Genomic DNA, 24,427 nt, shown 5'->3' on the forward strand with positions numbered 1-24,427 from the left:
TCCTGAAAACTTAGCTGCAACAGCAGGTAGGAAATGTGGATTTTAGCTTCCCAGCTCCTGCAGCACAGGAAGACACACTGAGAGGAAGATGGAACAGATATGGAGTTAGTCTATCTATCATATCTGCTACAATGCAATAGGCAAGCATATTTTTAAGCTGAGAGAAGGGGAAACATTTTATAATAGAAATGCTTGCTATTCCCCTTAGCATTAAGGCAGGCTTCAACTCATTCAGAGATTGAATCGCCTTTATAACCTCTTTTCAATTGGGTGCCACTGTTTTGTATTTGTCAACTCCTTCTTCCATTTTGCGGTTCACATTTTTTTAGTAAGGTGAAGTTTCAATCAGTTCCCCTTATGCTCCATTGAAATTTTAGACTGCTTCCTCATGGATTCCTCCTGGGAATCACAGTGATTGCACCACTGAAATGTTGTGGTGCTTATGTAATAGAGGCTAAACTATAAATGTGCAGTGGAGAAAAGTCCGTAATGCATAGGTCGTCAGTTTGTCCCTAGCCACGCCTTAACTGCTTGCTCCATCAAATCCTGGGCCCTGCATTTTTAAAGAATCAGGATAAATTGAAACTAGAAAGAGGCCAGAGAGGCCAGGCTTACTGACATAGTGCGGAAGCCAGGGAATATTAAGTGTTGCACTTGTAGGATTTTGGTGATGGGAGGAACAAACTAGGTAGAGTTAGTGGTCATAAACTGAATCTCCTGTAAGTGTCCTCTGGGAGAAGAAAGCAACAATGGAATTACTTTTATTTTTTTTGATTCATACTCTGTGCTTCTTTGAATTTAATAATTTCACAGTGAGGCTACAGGCTCATATGTAAATAGGCTACAAGCTCATATGTGAATTACGTGTAAAGTTTAAGCAAAGTGGCTCAATTATAGAAGAGTTTTCTCAGCACACCTACATTAGGTTCTTCCACTTTAACGAGAGTATAAATCTAGAGTTTTCAAAATGACAAACTATTAAACATAATGGAGGTACAGGATAAATCCTGTCAATTGTCTCATAGTACATTTAAAGACCTGGAATCCTAGCAGTGTGGATGCCCAGCAGTGTGAGTGTAGGGGTGTTGAGGGATGAAGGTGTGGCTGTGTCAAAAAGGATCTAGTAGGATGGTTTTAGTTCAGCCAAAGAGTGCTGAGTTTACAAATGTTGGCTATTGTAAACAACATTCCAATAAACATAGGGGTGAATATATTCTTTCAAATTAGTGTCTTGAGTTTCTTTGAATATACTAGGGACCCAGTGCATGAAATCTGCCTGGGCCTGGCCTGCGATCAGGGCCATCTTCCCCAGCTGCTGGCAGCTTGCCCCCTCCCCCACCTACCCCCAGTTCCCCATTTGCTACCAGGCCATCAGAGCTTGCCTGCCTGGGAGAGGGACTGAGTGGTCACTGTTCCCACCCACTCACTGGCCCCACCTCTGCCACGGGTCGCCCTCTGTCTGTGGGGTGACCTGTGGGGCGGGGGCCTTGACCTGGCACCACCCACATCCCCCACCACCCACCCCCAGTTCCCCATTCGCCATCAGGCAATGGGAGCCTGCCGGCCGGGAAAGGGACCAAGAGGTGGTCAGTGCACCTCATATTGACTGGTTGAGCAGTCGTTCTGGTCATTCTGCCATTTGGGTAAATTTGTATATTACCCTTTTATTATATAGGAATAGTGGCCTGGTGCATGAAATTCGTGCGTGGGGGGGTGTCCCTCAGCCCGGCCTGCACCCTCTCCAATCTGGGATACTACCCAGCCTTTAAAAAAGAAGGAAATATCACCTTTTGCAACAACATGGATGGACCTGGAGAGTATTATGCTAAATGGAATAGCCATTAAGAAAGACAAGTACCATATGATTTTGCTCATGTGTGCAATCCAATGAACAAAAAAACTGAACAGAGTTGAGACATACTAATGGATACAGACTGACAGCTGTCAGAGGGAAGGGGGTTGGGGGCTGAGTGAGAAAGGTGAGAGGAATAAACAAAGGAAAAATTAAGACGCATGGACACAGCAACAGTATGGTGATCGCCAGAGGTAAATGGGGGTAGGGAGAGGTAGGACAGTGAAATGTTCATTGAAAATAAATCCAAGGGAACAAACCCTAAGAAAACCTAAACACTAATCTGTAAGAATACATGTACCCTTATGTTCATCAAAGCATTATTTACAACAACAGGCCCAGTGCACGAATTTGTGCACAGATGGGGGCCTGGCTGACTGGATTGGGGTGGATCAGGGCTGGGCCTGTTGGGAAGAGGAGATGGTGGGAGGTTGGCCGGCTGGCCCACCCTGATTGGGGCCCGAACAGGGCTGAGCTAGCTGGGAGAAGGGGCTGTGGGCAATTGGCCAGCAGGCCCTGCCCCCTATTGGGGTGGGGGGTGCTGATCAGGGGCCAGAGGCCTGGGGAAGGGGCCATGGGTGGTTTGCCGGCCAGCCCTACCCCTGGATCAGGGTGGGGGGCTGATCTGGGGTGGAGATAGGTGGGGGAGGGGCTGCAGGAGATTGGCTGGTCAGCCCCACCCCCTATTGGGGTGTGGGGGAGATCAGGGGTGTGGCCTGCCAGGGGGAGGGGCTTCAGGAGGTTGGCCAGCCAGCCCCACCCCTATTGGGGTGGGGGGGGTGTGATCAGGGGTGGGCCGGCCGGGGGGAAGGGCTGTGGGCCTATCACGGTGGGGCAGGGCTGGCTGGGGGGAAGGGAGGGAGCATTTGGCCAGCTACCCTGCTCTTGATCAGGGTGGGAGAGTCCGATCAGGGGCAGGTTGGCAGCAGGAAGGCGCCACGAGGTTGGCCGGCTGGCCCCACACCCTGATTAGGCTGGTTCACTGGCCACAGTGGGTGTCATAGCAACCAGTCATTATGGCCATTATGGTTGCTGGCTTTTTATACATATAGATAGCCAAGATCTGGAAACAAGCCAAGTGCCCATCAGTGGATGAGTAGATAAAAAAGCTGTGGTACATTTACATGATGGAATACTACTCAGCCTTTAAAGAAGAAGAAAATATCATCTTTTGTAACATCTTGGATGGACCTGGAGAGTATTATGCTGAATGAAATTAGCCTCTGAGAGAAAGACAAGTACCACATGATTTTGCTCACGTGTGGAATCTAATGAACAAAATGAACTTACAAGCAAATAGAAACAGACTTATAGATACAGAGAACAGACTGACGGCTGTCAGAGGTTATAGGAGTGGGGGAGCTAGGTGGAATGACACAGACAACAGTATGGTGATTACCAGAGGGAAAAGAGGGTGGGGGAACTAGAAGAGGATAAAAGGTGACAGGAGACTTGACTTTGGGTGGCGAACATACAATACAAAATACAGATAATGTATTATAAAATTGTATACCTGAAACATATATAATTTTATTAACCAACTAGAGGCCCAGTGCACGAATTTGTGCATGGGTGGGGTCCAGCCAGCTCACCCCAATGGGGGCCCATTCCCCCTGTCGGCCCTGCCCCTGATTAGGGTGGGGGGCCAATTGAGGGCCGGGCTGTCCAGGGGGAGGGGCTGTGGGTGGTTGGCCAGCCTCAGGGCACGCCATAGCCACCAGTCATTCTGGTCATTCTTGTTCTGCTGTTCTGGTTGCTGAGTTTATATATATATAGATGTCATCCCAATAAATTCAATAAAACGTTTTTTTAAGTATATTTTTATTGATTTCAGAGAGAGGAAGGGAAAGGGAGAGAGATAGAAACATCAATGATGAGAGGGAATCATTGATCAGCTGCCTCCAACAGGCCCCACATTGGGGATCAAGCCCACAAGTGGGCATGTGCCCTGACCAGAAATTGAACTGTGACCTCCTGGTTCATAGGTTGATGCTCAACTGCTGAGCCATGCCAGCTGGGCTCAATAAATTATTTTTAAAAATATATTTAATAATCAACTTTTCTGTCCTTATTTTTCCTTTTCTTCTGACTTCTGAAGATCCTGAGTTTTTATAACCAGCTACACCAAAGCAGCTACACAAAACCACCTTCTCCATCCTGTCAGTGTGTTCCCATTAGCGATGAAAGCAAGTTTAAATGATCAGAAGTTGATGCCCACAAAATATAGCTTTTCCCTTTGCTTTGGGTTTTTCTGTTATTTTGTTTCCTAAGAATAACTGTTAAGAATTTTGCGGCTGACAGTACTATAAAGCACAGAATGCTATGTGTAAAATGAATTGAAGATCTAGTTTTAAAGAGGGTTTAGTAGTTTTCATAAACACACAAACACACATAAGCATAACAAACCCTTTTTATAACATAGCAACTAGAATTTGAATTAAAGTAATAACCAAAATGTAGACAACTACTTAGAATTAATGAGAATATCTTGGTGATCAATTTTCATATTAGCCATATTTTGTTTTAGAGTAAAGAAAACTGAGAATCTCAACAGAAAACCCTTATTTATTTATCTAAATGACTACTGATCCTTAGCTGTAGACCATTTAGTTGACACTTAAATTATCTCAACAATATAATTATTTCTTTGTTCAACAAATATTAATTAAGAAAGCAGTGATCATTATGAATTAATTCATCAGCTAGCCACCTTTTTAATTTATTTTAATCCTCCCTTAAACCATATTATCCAACACAAATTGTCTGCGTGATGAAGCTCACTGAGGTACAGGTGATTAGTAATGTCATAGCTGCTCTCACTTTGACTTATTCTGGAATAGGAAAAAGGGTTACACCATGCAAACACACAACTGAGAGCAGAGGGCTCTTTCTGAAGCTTAACTTTGGAGTTGATTTGGCCTATTACATGCCTTATTGCATTTCATTCGGAATGTTGGATAACTCAGTTTGCTATTATCACTTCTGTACAGAATATTCAGACAGTCTAACTCATCATTTGGTGCCAGCGACAGCATGAATAATATGCTGTCTAGAATACAACCAAAGGAAACTATCTTCATCACTTTCCTGGAGTCTTTTCTTAAGCTGACTACATGGGTTTTCAGGCTGCCTCCAGAGCATGCTACATACTGTGGTCCACATGGAGTGGCCTTTAGCCAGAGAGGGGCTCCCAGTTCCTGTGACTGGCCACTGCCTCCCTGCCCCCTCCCTTCTCCTGCTCTCCTCTCTCCTCTGTGGGGACCTGACCTGCACCAGGAGCAAACTGGAAACATTGACAATAGTGGTCAGAGTTTCGTGGAAGAAACAAAAGTATGTAAAAAACAATAATACAAATATAGGATGCACAAACTGTGTTTTTCTTTATGGTCAACTGCTTTTCCTCTACAGGTCTCTAGCTCATGAAGATGAAGGGGCATGATGGGAATAAAGCTGCTTCATGTTTGGGAGACACTCCTCCCCCCCCCCCCCCCCCAACATTAGGAGCATAAACTAATGTCGAGGTAGGCGGTGGTGTAAACTATTTTTGTTTTAGGTCTTTAGGGAAAATGTTTCTTTTTTGAGTCTTTATTCTTATAATGGAATGATAAAAACCAGAGGAGCAAGTTAGAACAAATGGGATTCTTCCTTAGGCCTGCTGCTACTCTAGAAGAAGTTAGAATCAGAGGTCCCACCACTCATAGCCAGATCACTAATCACTAGGGTAGGAAGACAAATCTAGCTGATAGAACAGAGTGTTTACCAGTTTTGAACAATGGGAACACTGGGACTGATGTCTTTGTTAATGTATTCCTAGTGCTAAGATACATACATAATGTGGATTATTGCAGGAACCTAGTAAGTATTCATGTAATTGCTCAGATCATCTGGTTATGGGTTCATTGATTTAATGATAATTTCATTGTCTGGTATATCCTGAATTTATATCATGGAACCTAGTTGAGAATCAGGCTATTAGGTAAATGAATATATAACATAGAAACATTGATAATTCTAGCTCCATCTGACATAATTAAAATATCCCAAAGAGAAATGTTAGCTAAACTGGTCACAGAAGATAAGAGTGATACTCCTGGAATATTGGAATATGTTGGTCTTTCTCCAACCAAAGGTGAACAGTTCCCCATCAGATTTTATTTTTACCTGCTTTTGTTGGCTGCAATAAAAGTAGACCCTACTTTGTAAAAATAAAGTAAGACCTGGGGCCTTTGACCAAACCATCACATGTACATAAATAGATAAGATTATCACCTATAAGATATGAAGAGAATACTAGCAAAAGTGTCCACCCTGAAATATTTTTCTGACAATTCTCAATATGCCTAAAATTCCACAGCTACAGATGTTTCACTTCAGGTGGTGAATGCCTGCTAACTTGATACTTACTTTTTCTCTCACTCGTGTAAATAGTTTTCAAATCCCATTATGTGTGTTTTTCAATCTTCAAAATTCAATACTTTTAGTAAGCTGCTAAAATTGATTAGAGTTTTTAAACATAATTTTATATTATTATATTTAAATTTCATTGCCTTGGAGACAAAAATGTGATGCTACTTTTCTTTTAAAAACAGCTAACCGGTTTGGCTCAGTGGATAGAGCGTTGGCCTGTGGACTGAAGGGTCCCAGGTTCGATTCCAGTCAAGGGCATGTACCTTGGTTGCGGGCACATCCCCAATAGGGGGCGTGCAGGAGGCAGCTGATCCATGTTTCTCTCTCAATGATGTTTCTAACTCTATTGCCGGAACCCGTTTGGCTCAGTGGATAGAGCGTCGGCCTGCGGACTGAAAGGTCCCGGGTTCGATTCCGGTCAAGGGCATGTACCTGGGTTGCGGGCACATCCCCAGTAGGAGATGTGCAGGAGGCAGCTGGTCGATGTTTCTAACTCTCTATCTCTCTCCCTTCCTCTCTGTAAAAAATCAATAAAATATATTTTAAAAAAAACAAAAACAAAAAACAAAAACAAAAAAAAAAACAACAGCCAAATGGTGTGAATTTTAAGAATGTGAAATGGAAACTCTGTTCAATATTAGTAATTCTTCTTCTTTCAATACTATTATATTTCTGTAATATTCATGACCACCTGACAGAAATGTAAGTCTCCCCATGTTTCTTTAATCGTGACCTATATTTCATGTTATACTGTAAAGTATAGCATATTTGAGAGTGATATCCTTGAACCTCTAGGAATATTCATTTTCCTGATTGCTTTCCTTGATTATATAGGTAGACCACAGATGTCTGAAGTTTGAATATGCTAGTATATTTAGAAATTTACTCTATTTTTGAAAATATGATTTTTATTTATTTTAAAACATAATGATAGCCTGTGTTTTATAAAGTGTTTTTTTTCCAAGGCACTTACTTTTTATTTCCTGGCATCTGTGAAGTGGAAAGGAAGGGAATATGCTATTAACTTTATTTTTACCCAAAACTGATTGCAATTTGTCCAAGCTGACATGACCATAAAACTCCAATGTGCCTTGCACTTTTTCAGTATACTCTTTTAAACAATTTTATGTACCAGTATCATTTGGTTGCATCAGACACTGTGCTGTTGATAGGTACCATATATCAGGACACCACATGGATTGTCAAAGCATCATCCTAGGATGATAGTAAACCAATTGCCTTATCTAAGAACCAGAGATATGAGCAAATTTAGGAAAACAAAAGAAGCAAGTCTGCCAAAAAGCATACTTGAGAGAAGGCAATTTGTTATATAACTAAATTACCTATTCACTAAAAGCTAATTTCCTAAAGAAGATGCAGGGTTTGGGCAGAGACAAAGAACAGGGTAGATGAAGAAAAACAAAATTATGGACAGACAAGAGCAGGGCTAAAAATAATACAAAACATGAAAGAAGGAAAGGAAGGAAGGAAGGAAAGAAGGAAGGGAGGGAGGGAGGGAGGGAGGGAGGGAGGGAGGGAAGGAAGGAAGGAAGGGAGAAAAAAAAGACCTGACCTTAATTTGTAAAGTTAAATCCACACATCTTATCTATATTCACACATACACACAACTATATATATGGTCTCTCAAAAATGTATACACACTTTAACAGCTGATAGCTCAGTTTTGAAATGAAATATGTTTTAATAAGCACTGCTTTTATAATTATTCAAAGTGTTTGTATACATACATTTTGGGGGGACACCATATATATATATGCTTAACATGGAAAATATAAAACACATAAAAATGTTTGGGTGGGCCCTAACTGGTTTGGCTCAGTGAATAGAGTGTCGGCCTGCTGACTGAGGAGTCCCAGGTTCGATTCCAGTCAAGGGCATGTTCCTTGGTTGCGGGCACATCCCCAGTAGGGGGTGTGCAGGAGGCAGCTGATCGATGTTTCTCTCTCCTCAATGTTTCTAACTCTCTATCTCTCTTCCTTCCTCTCTGTAAAAAATCAATAAAATATATTTTTTAAAAAATATTTGGGTGGTTGTATTGCAAATGAATTCCTAGAATGAGGCTAGAATTCCTCATTTAAAAATAGAAATACTGACATAGAGATATTTATTTGAACAATTTAATGTCTTTAATGCATTTATTTCTGAAATTTAAAAAATGACATGTAAACACATCAATTCATTACAGCGAAGTGCTTCTCTTCAAGAAGGCATGTAGAATTTTCCAGAATATCTATAATAATAAAAGTGTAATATGCTAATTAGACTGGACAGCTGAACAACCTTCTAGATGTCCTTCTGGATGACCTTCCATATGAAGTCTCGGTGGTGGAGGCAGCCACTGTGGCAGGCGGGGGCTGAGGCAGAAGCGTTAGGGGCAATGAGGCAGGCAGGCAAGTGGTTAGGGGCGATCAGGCAGGCAGGCAGAGTGATTAGGGGTCATCAGGCAGTCAGGCAGAGGCAGTTAGGGGCGATGAGGCAGGCAGGTGAGTGGTTAGGAGCGATGAGGTAAGCAAGGCAAGTGGTTAGGGGCGATGAGGCAGGCAGGTGAGCGGTTAGGAGCCAGTGGTTCCAGATTGTGAGAAGGATGTGTCAGACATCCCCCAAGAGGTCCCAGTTTGGGAGAGGGTGCAGGCGGTGCTGAGGGACCCCTTTCCCCCATGCACCTCATCCTGGCCTGCACCCTTTTGCAGTCTGGGAGCCCTCGGGGGATGTCCAACTGATGGATTAGGCCCGCTTCCCATGGGGAATGAGCCTAAGCTGCAGTCGGACATCTTTAGTGTTACTGTGGAGGCAGGCTGCTGCGCTCCCTGTGGAAGCACACTGACCACCAGGGGGCAGCTCCTGCATTGAGCGTCTGCCCCCTCCTTGGTGGTCAGTGTGCCTCATAATGACCAATTGTTCCGCCATTCAGTCGATTTGCATATTATATCCTTTTATTATATAGGATAGTATTACTTATCAAAAAGAACCTTATAATGGCAAGAAGAATAATTTACATACATAGATAGATAGGTTTAAAATAATTCCAAGGATCTCTTGAGATAGGAGAAATCATAGAAAAAACTATTTGCAATATTTCCTAAGTAAATGTATGTGGTCCCTTTGGAGAGATGTCATAAAAATTCACCTAAAAGGTATAATATTTGATGAGTTCAGGTGTTACAGTCAGTGCTACATTTAATAAAATGTAATATCTCTAGATACATTATTTAAAAGACAGTTGTAAGTCTAAATACATAGTTCATATTCATCTTCCTATCCCTCCACAGCCCTCATACATTGGCTAGTGAGAACTAGAGACATAACTGGAAGGGCAGGAAGGAAAAATAGGAAATGAAGAGAAGAAAGCTAAGAGGAAAAGAAGAACAGAAAGAAGGAGAGAATATATTCATGTAGTCAACATGTTTCTTAAATTTAAAGAGTACTCTAAAGAAAATAACTTCAGCAGTGTTAGGAGGCCAAATGACATTTTACTTCATGAATCTATATTGCTTATGTACAGAAAATGGATTCTAAAAATAAGCTAACATCATGGACACCTATCCTAACACTCAGCTTATTCTTCAATGCAGATCCATGTGACCTGTCAGTTGCACTAATGCTAAGATGTAACATTGAAATGTGTTTGAATACTTGGAAATAACTTAAGAGCTCATAGGTGTATATTTCACTTTTATCTACTATAAAATTTAACAAAGTGAGTACCAGAGATATAATGCCCAATATAAATGTCATTACTCATCATAAAAGTGCCTCCCTTCAAAAATTCAGAAAGGAAAAATAATTTGAGGTATACATTTGAGGAGGACTATTCAAGTGGTTCATATTATACTTTTTCCCAGGTGGAATGCTTCTGGGATTGTGTCTGAATGTGCTTACCTAGCAACTGTCCTGCTTTTATTATATTTTTATAGTATCAGAAAAAGGTTATTTTTATATTTACATGAGAGCATCTCTTTTTCCCCTCTTGTTCTGCTTCTAGTGCGTGTATCCAGTAATGATTTCATGTTTTTTGTTTGTTTTGCTTTATCATTCAGTACTGAGAACTGATACCATGGGGTCCCAGAACTAGCTAAGCTTACATACAAGATTTCAAACTTTGCTCCAGAAAATTCTTACAAGGAAGACAAGGCTGTAAAACAATATAAAACTTCACTGTTTTCTTCTATAATTTCAGAAAAAGCCACTTAACTAACCAATGAAGTACTCAACCAGCTCCCTTCTCAGGACAATATATCACTCAACTGGTCAAAACCACTTGCCTATCAGGTAACTATTTATTCACCAAGATACACTCCTAGCTTCCCTCTGTCTTTCAATCCTAAACTATTCAATTAACAGTTTGACCAATATCTCTAATGCAACCCCACATTGAAAGATTTGCCTTAAACCATTGGCAAGATGGTCCCAAATCTTTAAAATATAAGCCTAAACTCCTTTTCCAAGATACCAACCATGGAGCCTCAATTAAGATGGTGCTCTAAGTGAAAAACTAGGCTTTGGTTGATCAATATGTCATGCTGGCCTTCTCTTTGGAGAGATACAGTAGACACTGCTTTTACTATTTATAATTTAAAAAGTGTTAAAATCTAGTGTGAGCTCCCTAGGAGAATATGCTCAGAATCTAGCTTTGCTCTATGAATAGCATCTAGTTTTAGTCTATGGGCAATGTGTATCACTATCCTACCTAATAAAAGAGCAATATGCAAATTAACCATCACTCTGCGACAAAGATGGCAGTGCCCATAGCAGCTGGGGTGGGACACTGGTAGCGTCGCCCTGGCAACATGAGCCCAGCAGGCAAGCGTGGCCCATAAGCAGCACCCAGCGGGGCCTGCTTGGCCATCACCAGGGCGACCCAGGAGCAGGAAAGCACAGCCCGCAGGCAGCACCCAGTAGGGCCTGTTTGTTTGTCACTGTGGTATGGAGCAGGCAGGCCCCACAGAGAGCAGAGAACCATGGGGAGCGGGCCTAAGCCATCAGTAGGACATCCCCTGAGGGCTCCGGGATTGGAGAGGGTGCAGGTCTAGCTCAGGGACCACCACCCACCACCCCCCGCCCGCGCATGAATTTTGTGCACTGGGCCTCTAGTTCTGATAATAAAAAAAACGTCCATAGAAAATACAAGACAAATCTTTAGAATTTAGCTACTCTACTTAATATTCTCCTAATTAGACTATGAAAATAATTGTTACTAATATTTAAATGCCCATTTTCTTTTAATATGTTCATTTGTGTTACATCTAGAATGTTGAAAACATTTTTCTTTTATATAAATGTTTTAAATAAAGTAATTTGAAATTCTATTTCATGTAGTTGTATACAGACTTTCAGTTATAAGACAAATTTATTTTCATTGAACAGCTTGTTCTTAAGCGTTTGTTTTAAAGATCTTTGTTTATGTGTCAGGGAATCTCTAGTACATAGTGCTTTCTTCTTGAATAAAGGACTTTCAACCTTTGGGGTTCAAAGAATGGGAAATGCAATTAAATGTTATAAAATGTAAGGTAAAATTTAAGATCTTGGGACTTTTATAAGACCTAAAGTTCAACAACGTTTTTTTCAAACAGCTGTTTTAATGTGTTTATAAAACCCACTATAATTGAATATGGTTTTCAATATAAACTGCTATGACTTTGTGAACTTTTCCCCAAACAAATAATTTTGGTTTTGAGCTGATGTTAAAAGAATATGCCACCTCTGTAAGCTGAAGCTAAATGTTAATTTATGTGGAAAATCATTTTTTTATATAATCTTTTGAAAATTGAGATTTTAAAATAAAGTGACAACATTATTAGGACCATATTTATAACATTAGAGGATAAATGTGATCTTGCAAAATTTCTCCCCTTTCATATTTACCAAGGAAGTTTGACTATATTCAAGGTTGTTGAGTTATGCTTCAGTTCACATATTAAAAATGGTGATATCTTTTTTCAGTTATGCTTTTAATAAATATAATCTTTACCCAAATTACTCACAGAATATTTAAATTAATATCTCAATAATTCATTGTTTTAGACTCCAATACCTATCTAAAAAGTGGACCTTTCTTTTCACTCTGAAATAAAAATATTCACCAGAGTACTAAAATTATCTACCAGAAGATAAGCAGATCCATTATAGCTGGTATTTACTATATTTTGTAATGTCAGCATTTTTCAAAATAATTTTTCTTAACAGGAACCCTAATTTGCACTAGTTTAAAAATGTGCACAATAAATTTAAAAAAAATGTTTTTAAAGCAGCACTGATTTAAACAAGAAACAAAATGCAAGAGCCGGGAAACCAAAGACTGTTACAACTGTCACCAAGGTGACAGGGAGGATTGAAATAGACCTTTGCTTTTGCCAGTATCAGGCATATTGTATGCCACTTTCCACACTCGGTTCAGAGGCATACTTGTCTTTTAAATTGTCATATCAAATAAGTAAATTGAACATAAAATAATTTATATTATTCAAGCTAAAATTAGCAATGGAATAGCAGTGTAATATTGCTTAGGATGGCATGCAGCTAATGGAAAATATGGTAATGGATGTATCTTGAGTGTCACTTCCAGTCTAAATTCAGTTTACTAAGTAATCACAATAATAATTCCCTTTTGCTTTCTCACCACCAGCTTCTCCGTGTTGTGCTTTATTTTTGCATTGTTTCAGAATCGTTGCTTCTATTTATAAAAATCTCAAATGCCATATTTACATGTGACCTAGAAGAAGGATCAAAATTCATCTCTGTAAAGGAAAGATAATTATCTATGATACATTTCCAGCCTTTTCTTGATGAGATGTTGCATCTAATATTCACTTCTTTAGGGTGGATATGCACAGCAGAAAGGCAGGGATGCAAAAAAGGAGCTGCAATCAATGTAGATTGTTTTCAAGGAGGACAAAATGGGCTTTTGAGAAAGCTTGTACCAAATTAACAGAGCTCGATGTCCAAACATTTAGGGCTCCTGGTCTGCTTTTCTTACCAGTCTCATGGTAAGTCTTTTTAATGATGTAAAAGTAGAAATTTAAAAAAAAATCATTTTCTGTGATCTATAATGTGTTGGTAAATTTAAAACTTAGAGTTTTACTTGTAGATATTATTATTATTCCCCAAAAAGATAAAAATAAATAGAAGGAAGTTATATGTTTTGTTTTAAAAGCAGAATAAATCTGTGAATTATGATTAGAAACCAACTATTTAGAATCCAGTTTGGAGACAAAAACTGTTTCTTTAATTAGTCAATGGTAATTTTCTGCATTGGGTAGTTAACATCAGTTCTATCTATTCATCACTATAATTTAACTAGAGGTCTGGTGCACGAAATTTATGCACTTGGAGGGGGGAGGGTGTCCCTCAGCCTGGCCTGTACTTTCTTGCAGTCAGTGAACCCTGAGGGGATGTCTGACTAATGGCTTAGGCCCACTAAGCCATCAGTCGGACATCCATAACATTGCCACGGAGGTGGGAGAGGCTCCCACCACTGCCTCTGTGCTGGCCAGCCATGAGCTGAGCTTCTGGCTGAGTGGCGCTCCCTCTGTGGGAGTGCATTGACCACCAGGGGGCAGCTCCTGCATTGAGTGTCTGCCCCCTGGTGGTCAGTGCTCATCATAGTGACTGGTCCTTCCACCATTCGGTCATTTGCATATTAGCCTTTTATTATATAGGATATTTTCATTAAAAATGTCACCTTCATACAGGTCTTAGTTTCAGTATCAGAAATGTAAGCAAGGTCTACAATTTGTTGGGCACCTGTATATCAAATTCTGTAGACTCCTTATATTTTCTTATTTTCATAATAATCCATCAGTGCAAATAGTATTAATTATATGTTATAGCCAATAGATAGTGAAGCTCAGAGGATACAAGTAAATGGTATCTAAATAGAGCTAATTCATTTTGGAGATAGAATTTGAACCTGGATCTACTTAACAATTCTTTTTTTAAAAAAATATATTTTATTGATATTTTACAGAGAGGAAAGGAGAGAGATAGAGTTAGAAACATCGATGAGAGAGAAACATCGGTCAGCTGCCTCCTACACATCTTCTCTGGGTATGTGCCCACAACCAAGGTACATGCCCTTGACCAGAATCGAACCTGGGACCTTTCATTCTGCAGGCCTACGCTCTATCCACTGAGCCAAACCGGTTTCGGCAACTTAACAATTCTTAATACAACAGATGTTCTCTCAGAAATTTTATGTAAAATTATTGCTTATTTTTGCCTTGACTGTACAGTTATGGTTCTTTATTTCTTTAGCCATTCTTAGAATCCATTAAAATCCTAGAATTTATTTCCTAAGAAGACTCCTCTTTATAGTGAGTAATCATTTGAAAATGACTAAATGATACTTTTATAATTTATGACTTTCTTATTTAGAATATTATTATTCTAATAAATTTTGTTTATATATTTTTTAATTTTTAATATATATTTTGATTATATATTTTCTATTTAAACGTTGTTAAGTTTATACTTTGAATTTTTAAAATATATTTTTATTGATTTCAAAGAGGAAAGGGGGGGGAGAGAGAGAGATAGAAACATCAGTGACGAGAGAGAATCATTGATCGGCTGCCTCCTGCACAGCTCCTACTGGGGATTAAGCCTGCAACCCTGGCATGTACCCTTGACCAGAATTGAACCTGGGACCCCTCAGTCCACAGGCTGACTCTCTATCTACTGAACCAAACCAGCTAGGGCTATACTTTGAATTTTTAAAATATATTTGTACCTTTCATTTTGTATTATATATTTAGTTTATATTTTCATTTTTTTAAGGCAATATGGACTCATTAGTATTGTGTGTGAATATTGATGAAACATCTTCTAAGTATCAGTAATGTGCTTTGTGCCTGGGTTACCGAGTAACCACTGTCCCTACCATCCAACATCTCCCAGGTCCAGGAGAGAAGATAACCATGGAAACAGTGATCATGGTGTTATGGGATGGAATCCTTAACAGAGGGCCTGATCAAAGAAGTGTGATGGACTTGCCCATTGAGCCTCAGGGAGGAGATATTGAGTATACACAGGAACATTCTTCAATTCAGTTAGTTAATTTTATCAAGCACTGTCTATATGTCAAACCCAAACAGATTTGGGGTTTTGAAATAGAATAGTGCATTAGCTATTGCAAGCTTTCAGATCAGTGGAAGTCAACTATGGCTTTATATAGGCAGGCCATGAGCAATATAAAATATAGAGTATTTCCAAAACGAATGAGTAGATCAACATTCCCTGACTACTGAGTGAATGCATGTGAAAGGCCAGAGTCTAGACCAGTGGTTCTCAACCTGCCTAATGCCGCGACCCTTTAATACAGTTCCTCATGTTGTGGTGACCCCTAACCATAAAATTATTTTCGTTGCTACTTCATAACTGTAATTTTGCTACTCTTATGAATCATAATGTAAATATCTGATATGCAGGATGTATTTTCATTGTTGCAAATTGAACACAATTAAAGCATAGTGATTAATCACAAAAACAATATATAATTACATATTCAATATGTGTTTTCTGAATGGTCTTAGACGACCCCTGTGAAAGGGTCGTTCAACCCCCAAAGGGGTTGCGACCCACAGGTTGAGAACCGCTGGTCTAGACAGTTTGGTGTAAGGACACTTTGGACTTGAGTGCTGGGGTATGATGTGGACTTTCTACTGAAGGGAAGAAGTGGGAAGTACTCAATGATTTTAGTAGACAATGCTTTTTGCTCTATCTCTGGTTATTTAAAAGCAGCAGGTCATCTGCATGGTTTGGACACAGGCCCCTATATAGTTAACTATGCAGAACATCTGGGCCTCCGGCATTTGTTCTGAACTGCTGGCTTGCCTACTAAACACATGTTTATAATTCTGTGGCCTTTAGATTACCTGGCTTGGTGCTCTAAGTATTGAGAGCTGTTTCCAGCTCACCTCTAAACTCAGGCATCATTTCACGGTTTAGTGACATTAGCACCTGTGCTCAGTAGCTTCTGTGGCTTATGAAACCATGACTGACTGAAGGGGATCCCATTAGCTTTCTAGGAAAGAACAGCAGCCTTTTATACAGAGATCCTGATTCTCAGAGCCTCTTAGCAAATATCAGAGCTGGGAAAATGGATGAAGTGTCCTCCACTTCTAGTGATCTGTGTGAGGCAAGATGGTATTGAATAAGGAAGGGCACCACACCATATAATCAGTTGCTTTCACAATTCAGCATGGGTGAGGATAGAATTAATGAATTGGTATCTGTGCATTCCCTGGGAGAAGAAGGAGCTGGAACCATGCTGCCTTGACTTTCTTGGAGAGTCAAGGGAGATTCCAGACGAAAGTGGAAAGAGAAGGTGGTCATAACACCTTTTCCCTCCTCCAGGTTAGGGTCCTTCTAGGCCAAAGTAATAGAAGAAAGTTATTTTTGGTAACTGACACAGGTTCAGGAAAACGAGATTACATTTAAGTAATAAAGATAATTTACCAGGAAATATGACCTGGAAATAAGAGATGGCCATTCTTTTAGATTTTCTTTTCATTCTTTTATGTATTTTTGTATGGTACTAGACTGCTTTTCCTACCTTGGCTCCACTCCTCCTCCAGCAGTAAAAAAACAAAAACAAAAAAAACAAACAAACAAAAAAAAAAAACATAAGTCAGATGGGCTGTAATTGAATGAGGAAGAAAGTCCATGAGGGATTGAGGCTGTGTGTCTCTTAGTGGTACATGTAAAAGGTGTCCATCTGATGCTAACTTGATTCTGAAATGAGAGCTGATTTTCTATTCTTCATGGCTCTGTGTGTGTGTGTGTGCGCGCGCGCGCGCGCGCGCGCGCGTGTGTGTGTGTGTGTGTGTGTGTGTGTGTGTGTGTGTGTTAGGTTCACTGGTGAAGATAGAAACTAAACTTTGCCCTCTGATCTGCAATTACTGCAAATATCTCCATGATTGGTGTTACACAGGTTGACCTAAAATCCAAGTTTGCCAAAAATGGTCCTAGTTATACATGTTGTCCCAGTGTGTTTAATAGCATGCCTATCATTCAAAGGTATCATGATTGCCTAATAAATGGAAAGGTCACTTTAATATTAAGGAATAAGTAGAAAGCTCCTTGTGGAATCAAAGACTGGCTGTTACTGAAGTCTGACTCTTACTTAATCTTCAGTCACTCTCCCTTTCTGGATAAATGGCATTGAGCCAGTGTCCTCAGGGTATCCCCAGGGTGCCCTTTGCCTTCTGTTTATCACAGAAATCTGAGTAGTTACCTGTCTTACACATAGCTAGTGTACCTGGATGTGGCATTTGGGTATGGCATTCATCTCTGCTGCTCAGGGAACTATGTTTGACAGTCAGGCACAGGGGCCATACATTATTTGTCTTTATGTCACAAGAGGCAAGCACTAGATGCCAGGAAAGTATATTATATTTATGGGAAATGCCTTGCTTTTCTAATGCCATCAGGAGATGAGTGCTGTGTCCCCAAATGTCACGAAGTGCTATTGAACCTGCCTTCCTGTTTACTACCAGCGATGGAAACATGAGGATCATGAGTGCAAGTCTAGAAACAACTGGATAGGAAGATGGTAGAGGATTGGGAGCAGGAAACGTGCACCTTAAACACCTCAGGTGGGGAGATGAGTTTAGTAGAGTCTAGCAGAGAGAGTCTTCTTTTTGTCAAAGGAAAATTGCCCCAGATGGAATTAACAGGCAAGGAAGACTTTATTCAAGGCTATTGCAATAGTAGAAAGAAATTGAACTCAACTCCACTGAAATAAAAGGTGGAGGGTGTTAAACTCTGGGATGATCTAATGGAAAAAGTACCTGGGGGTCTTTAGAAGGAAGCATGGTCAGTGTGATTATGAAACCAAAACGTGGGGGTTGAGTCCAAGTTCATTGTCTCATGAAATAAAAGAATGAAGTTGAGGACAAAAACAGTTAGTGGAACCCAAGTTTACTGAGAGTGTCTATGTGAATTAAAGTCTATTAGTCCATTGTAGAGTCCCACATGGCCATGAGCCACGTGGGCCCCAGGGATGTGCTCCCACAGGAACGTCAGGAATCCATTGAGCACCAGGGAGAAAGGGGAGGGCGAGAGGAAGTGCACGCCTTTTTATTTAGGGGGTGAGTAGAGTCTTGCTAGCTCCCAATTGGCCTTTTCAAAGAATTCTGCCTTAATAACATTCTTGGGATTGGTTTTTATGCCTTACTATCTTGTGATTGGTTATTTGCAAACTGCCTGCCTTAGCAATATGCATACATTTTAAAGTCCATGCCTCTCAAGAGCCCTTCCTTCCCCGCCCAGTTGGGGTGCCTTAGTAACTCCCCTAGCTGGGTTCCTAGGTTTTATTTTCCCTTCCTGTGGTCCCACCCCTATCTACCTAGTTTCCTTCTATCTCCTCAATTAGGCGTCTGTTAGCCCATTGTCTCTTATCAAAGTTAGGCTTCTACCTTGCCACAATGAATGAGGGATTGGGGAACAATCTTTCTTAATAATTACATTTCGATGGCTCCTAGTTACTTGAGGACAACATTTTTAGTTTATATGAGATTTGCATCTCAAACGGGCAGAGAGTTTACAATTGTACATTTTCTAAAGTAAATATTCTAAGAAAAGGGAGGTTAGAAGATGTAGTCAGGAAGAAACCTGTCCAAAGTTTAGTTGAGCTAAGGGAAACAGTCATTTTAGTCACTCCTCACTCTCTGAATAAATGCATCCCCAATTAAAGCTACAGGACCAGAGGGGAAGATTCCCTGTGGCCACCATTTAATTATGCTGGGAGAGGTGGTAGGGCTCATAAAACTGAAAGGGAGAAGAATATGCCATTCCAAAATGTGCCACTTTGGCATATGCATTATTTTGAGCTAAAGACCATCAAGACCCAGCCAACTCAGAGAGCATTTTACCTTCCCTTAACTGCCTAAAAGAATTTAGATGGGGGCTTATACCAGGAAGAGAGCTATTTCAGAGAAAACTGTGTATATTAGGAAGACATCTGCATGGCAGGGTAAACATTTGTTTGCCAAACATTTGCTCTTCTTATCTTCCAGTGAATCACCTTCCTCCCCTGTGGAGCACCAGGCCCCTACCTCCTCCTCCTTAGCTCTGGATGGTATGTATTTTAGCCTGAATTTCCTGACTGCCTTTGAGACTCATGTCTTTGTAGGGTTCTGGTACATATGTAATTAACTTTATTTTTTTCTCCTGTTAATCTGTCTTAATGCCAATTTAATTATAAGGCCCCTCAACAGAACATGCAAGGGAAGAAGGGACAATTTTTTCCACCCCTTCAAAACTTCCTGACAATGAGCTGGAGATCTCTTTGCTTTGGAGATGATTTTGGTTTCATATTCTCCATATTCTTTAATGAGTAAATAAGCACCCTCATAGGTGATGTGGAAAAGGGAGAAAGGGCTGAAAGGGCTATAGGTGAGACTAGGCTGTGTGGGTAGGAATGTGTGGGGCCAGCAAAGGCTTAGCAAGAATGAGGGAGGGGGCTGGGGGGGGGGTGTTGATTGTAGTTAAGTTAGAGTCCCTCAGAATAAATTTGCTTATCAGCCTTTCTTCCTTACAAATGTCCCAAAGAGTAAACACTTAGTTTGCTTTTCTAGAACCTGCAGCATCAGTAGCACCCTGACCCTTGTGAGAAATGCATGTTCTCTAGCTCCACCCTGGGCTTGAGGAATCAGAAACTTTGAGGTGGAGGCCTAGCAATCTGTGTTTAACAAGCTCTCCACGTGGCTTAGATGCACTCTCAAATTTGAAAAACTCCATTGCAGTATTATTTACAACTACAGGCCCGGTGCATGAAATTCATTCACGGAAGGGGTTCCTCAGCCTGGCCTGCACCCTCTCCAATCCAGGACCCCTTGGGGATGTCTGACTGCCTCTCGCAATCCGGGACTGCTAGCTCCTAACCGCTCACCTGCCTGCCTGCCTGCCTGATCGCCCCTAACCCCTCCGCCTGCCTGATCACCCCTAACTACCTCTGCCTTGCCCCGCACCTGGGACCCAGGCTTCCCTCCCTCTGGCTGGCTGCAGGCACCCAGGACCTGGAAAGCTTCGCCCAGGCCAGCTGCAGCCACTTGTCCCTTTCCCGGGCCGTAGTCCCAGTTGCTGGTGCCCAGGACCACAGGGTGTGTGGCTTGTCCCTCTCCTGGGCTGGGCTGCAGGTGCAGGTGCAGCCACTGGCACCTAGGACCGTGGAGTGTGCGGCTGGTCCCTCTCCCAGGCCACAGGCACAATTGCTGGCACCTGGGGCTGCAGGGAGGGAGGCTTGTCCCTCTCCCGGGCCGCAGCCTGGCTGGGCCCCATTCCTCTCTCTTGAGCTCATTTGTGCCTGGCTGGTCCCTATTCCTCTCTCCCCAGTGTTGAGTGTCTGAGCCATTAGGGCATGCCAGCGTAGGGTGTGATGACCATTAGCATATTAGCTCTTTATTATATAGGACTAGAGGCCTGGTGCACAAAAATTTGTGCACTCGGGGGGGAAACGGGGGGGATCCCTCAGCGCAGCCTGTGCTCTCTCGCAGTCTGGGACCCCTCGGGAGATAATGACCTGCTGGCTTAGGCCTGCTCCTGGGTGGCAGAGGGCAGGCCCAATCCCTAGGTGCAGCCCTTGGTCAGGCTCAGGGCAGGGCTGATTGGGGAGTTGGGGCTCCGCCCCCTGTCATGCACAGAGCAGGGCGGATTGCGAGGTTGTGATGCCACCCTCAGTCATGCTCAGGGTAGGGCTGATTGGAGGGTTGGGGCACCGCCCCCTATCACACTCAAGGCAGGGTCAATGGGGAGGTTGCGGCACCACCCCCTGTGATGCACAGAGCAGGGCCCATCAGGGGGTTGGGGAGCTCCCCCCTCTCATGCACAGAGCAGGGCCCATCAGGAGGTTGGGGAGCTCCCCCCTGTCATGCACAGAGCAGGGCCGATAAGGGAGTTAGGGCACCTCCCCCTGTCACACACAGAGCAGGGCGGATCAGGGGGTTGGGGCGCCACCACTGTCACACTCAGGGCAGGGCCGATGGGGAGGTTATGGCTCTACCCTGTCACAGACAGAGCAGGGCCCGTGGTGTGGGGGGCAGGTTGGGGATGCCACACCCTGTCACACACAGAGCCGCAGGGCGATCAGGGGGTTTGGGCGCTGCCCCCTGTCACGCTGATCCCGGTGCCAGGAGCCTCGCTGCTCCCCTGATCCCGGTGCTGGGAGGCATATTACCCTTTTACTATATAGGATAGAGGCCTGGGGGCCAGCTGGTTTGCCCTGAAGGGTGTCCTGGATCAGGGTGGGGGTCCCCACTGGGGTGCCTGGCCAGTCTGGGTGAGGGGCTGAGGGCTGCTTTCAGGCTGGTGGTTTTGATTGAAGCTCCCAACCGCTCCTTTTTTTCTTTTTTTTTTTTCTTCTGGGCCAGCTTTAGCTCTGCCTCTAGCTCTGAGGCTTCCGCTGCTGATTGCGTTCTATAATCGAAACAATGTATAACTCCAGCTCTGAGATCCCGGCCTATATTTGTTAGAATGTTTCAAACTGCCAGCTCAGAGGCCTGCAAGGCAGGCGGGGAACGTTGGAGTCTGCAGTCCCTGCAGCAAGCAAGCCTCATGTTCGCTTCCAGCTGCCTGGCTGCCGGCCACCATCTTGGCTGACAGTTAATTTGCATAAGGATACGCTGATTAGCCAATGGGAAGGGTAGCGGTCATACGCCAATTACCATGTTTCTCTTTTATTAGTGTAGATAGCCATCAGTGGATGAGTAAATTAAAAAGCTGTGGTGCATTTACTCAATGGAATACTACTCAAATAAAAAAAAAAAGAAAGTCTTACCCTTTGAGACAGCAAGTGCCATATGATTTCATTCATATGTGGAATCTATAAACAAAATAAACTAATAACAAAATAGAAACACACTGAAAGAGACAACACACAGACAGCTGTCAAAGGGGAGGGGGCTTATGGGGCTGGGTGAAAAAGGTAAAGGGATTAAGCAAAAAAAAAATCATAGACACAGACAACATTATAGTGATTACCAGAGGGAAAAGGTGATGGGGGAGGTAGAAGAGGGCTAAGGGAGGATAAATGGTGATGGAAGGAGACTTGACTTGGGGTGGTAAACACACAATGCAATATATAGGTGATGTATTATAGAAATGTACACCTAAAACTTATATATAATTTAATATTTTTAATTTGAAAAAATCTTTATTGTTGAAAGTATTACATATGTCCCATTTTTTCCCCACTGACCCCTTCCAGCCCATCCCTGCCCCCCACCCCAGGCCAATGTCACCCCAATAAATTAAATGAAAAAGAAAAGAAAGGAAAAACTACTATGTGTACCTAGATGGCAACTGTGATGACATGAGGTTCATGTTTACTGTTTGATATACATATTTTGATAATTGATTATGGGGAAGACTATAAATCCTCTCAGGCCTAGAGCTGCTGTTGGAACTGAGTGTATGGAAAACTCCAACTGAACAACCTCTGACAAAGGGATTGATAACAATTAACTTTAAGCACCAGTGATTAACCCTAAGTAGCCTAGGATGATCCCCCAGGACCTACAATTTACTCAGAGGCTAAGTTGCAGCTATTTAGCATGTAGATTGGTCCTAGCACACACATTTTCTATTTTCTAGAATCTATTGGTGTAGTTTGTGTCACTTGCTATTACTTCCTCTCTCTCTCTCTCTCTCTCTCTCTCTCTCTCTCTTTTAGTATAAGTACAAATTTGAGAGAAAGAACACAGGAAAATTAATTCTATTGAATCCCTACTATATGTTTGGCACTTACACAACATACCTATTTTTTAAAAAAGAGTTAATTGACTCTCAAAATAGTTCAGTAATGAGTCCCAGATAAACAAAAGTACTGACAGAAAACTTGGTCCAACTTCAAAGTTTATGGCAATTATTGGGGGGATAGAATAATTCCATGTGACACCATGTGGAGCCTTAATCCAACCACTAACCTGTAATATCTCCCAACTTATTTTTCTGGCTTAAATATAATACAATAATTAAAATAAAATTATATTATTTAACAATTATTGAGTTCTTCACATGTGTCAGGCACTGTGCTAAATATTTGGCACATATACAATCTCAACAAACCTTTATAACCCCTGTAGAAGGTAAAATCTGACACTACCACCCAACCCCAGACTTACTAATGAGGCTACTGAAGCAATGAGAGAAAGGACTTATCCACAGCCATCCAGCAGACTATTCTAGAACCTGGGATGAATATCTGGACATACTGCCTCCTGAATGCTTGACCTTATTGACACCTCACTCCATGTGATATTACAGTGACTCCCCTCAAGTGACAATATCCAGGGTGTCCTGGAAGACTAATTCTTTAGAGTTTGTCTTTTCCCAGAGAATCCATGAAATATCCCTAAGAAACACTTCTTTTTTTTTTTCCTTTATAAGGTGGCTTTAAAGTTACTACTTGTGACTTTTAGATGCAAAAAAACAAACAAAACAAACAAACAAAAAAAAAACAAGTCCTTCTCTGCCCCAACTTGTATAATTTGGGTGTCACCATGCTGTGATGGACTTGATGGCTTCTTTCTTGGGGACTAGCATTCTCTACAAAATCTTAGACATGCCTTCCTTCCTCTCCCTTTAAGATACAGGCCTTCTTTCCTAGAAAGGAATTAATTGGTAGTCCTCTCCATCGAATGACTGAGAACGATTTAGTTAGTCCAGGAATAGCAATATGATCTCAAACATCTAATCCTTGTCTCCTAATCCCTAGTGAGAAAAGGCCCATGAAGATTTAGCCTCGCCAGGTGTTCACACAGAGCCAAGTCTGTATCAGACTCTCTTAGTCTGGGGTGGGGAGGGGTTAGGGAGAGTGAATAGATTTTCTCTTATTATTTCTGAGAGGCCTAATTTCACTTTTCCCAACAAAAATGCCTTTATATCATGATTAGCTAAATCTTAGGCCCAGATATTAAAAAACAAACAAAAATAAATTAAAATACCACACAACACACACACACTCACACACACACACACACACACACACACACACAAAACCACCTCTTTGGGGAGAAGAAGAGTGGTATATTTGGCTGGGTTTATGAGAAGAGCTGGATGGGATGAGTTTGGCCATAGTTCTGGGAGGTCATGGAGATATGGGAATACTTGCCATCAGAACAAACCCTTACTGAATCCATGGGGCTGTGTTGG

Source organism: Myotis yumanensis, unplaced genomic scaffold (assembly GCF_028538775.1).
Source record: "Myotis yumanensis isolate MYYU_CA2020_CCGP unplaced genomic scaffold, mMyoYum1.0.hap1 SCAF_6, whole genome shotgun sequence".
Classification (NCBI taxonomy): Eukaryota; Metazoa; Chordata; class Mammalia; order Chiroptera; family Vespertilionidae; genus Myotis; species Myotis yumanensis.